Source organism: Phytophthora infestans, genomic scaffold (genome assembly GCF_000142945.1).
Source record: "Phytophthora infestans T30-4 supercont1.182 genomic scaffold, whole genome shotgun sequence".
In the NCBI taxonomy this organism is placed as follows: domain Eukaryota; phylum Oomycota; class Peronosporomycetes; order Peronosporales; family Peronosporaceae; genus Phytophthora; species Phytophthora infestans.
Window position 1 is genome coordinate 161,049 of NW_003303577.1, and position 834 is coordinate 161,882.

Below are 834 nucleotides of genomic sequence, written 5' to 3' on the forward strand. Positions count from 1 at the left end.
TTTTAAGAAGATCCATTTGTTAAAATAATTTTATTTTTATAGGTAAAAAATTTTTTATTTTTATTCATATATTCTAATTTATTTTTTGGCTAGATAACATAATGGTAATGTAAAGGACTGCAAATCCTTTAATGACGGTTCAAATCCGTCTCTAGTCATCATTGGTACTGACCCGTCTTTCGCACAGCGTATATTACATTTGCAACCACGCGCGCCTCTGATTGGTGTCATTTTGGGAGCTATGCGCTCCAATGATATTATAGACAAAACCTTCCCGGGTAAGATGGTGCTCACCTGGCAGATCACGTTAAATCCTGGTCATGTCTACCATAACATGTGAGCACTAAGGATACCGTGGGCGGTGTTGTTTTGCAGCGTAACATAAGTAGATCACAGTTTACATTTATTATTGGTAGCTTCGCTCTAAGTAGAAACGCTAAGCACACCGCAGCGCAGCGGAGGTGTTCAGCTCACACTTCACCAACCAACCATGCCCTAGCGTCCGCGGAGCGGGCGCCCAGAGCGCTAGTCTCTCCGCTTCTACCCTTGTAGCGTGTCTGTCCGTCCGTCCGTCCGTCCGTCTGTCAATCAGTCCCGTCCGTTTCCCCTCTTGCTGCTTTTGCCTGCCTTTTCGCCTGGCTACAGTCGGCTTGTCTAATACAGTTTCCTCCCATCGTACCGACCGTGCCTATCTTTCTGACTCGACCTAACTATGCAAAAATTACAATTATATCCAAAAGCGTGACACAATTAACTCGCGCCCTGATTGGTCAATACCTGCCGACCTGCGACACTGACTGAATCTGTCGCACGATCAGACCGCCTCTCGCCCTC

At 45.9% G+C, this 834-nt stretch overlaps 1 non-coding gene across 1 annotated transcript; it reads left to right on the plus strand.

Annotated features, from left to right (window-relative positions):
* The first annotated feature begins 87 nt into the window (after positions 1-87).
* PITG_31252 lies at positions 88-158 on the plus strand. Its single transcript has one exon. It is a non-coding gene; the product is annotated as a tRNA-Cys (tRNA).
* Positions 159-834: the final 676 nt, after the last annotated feature.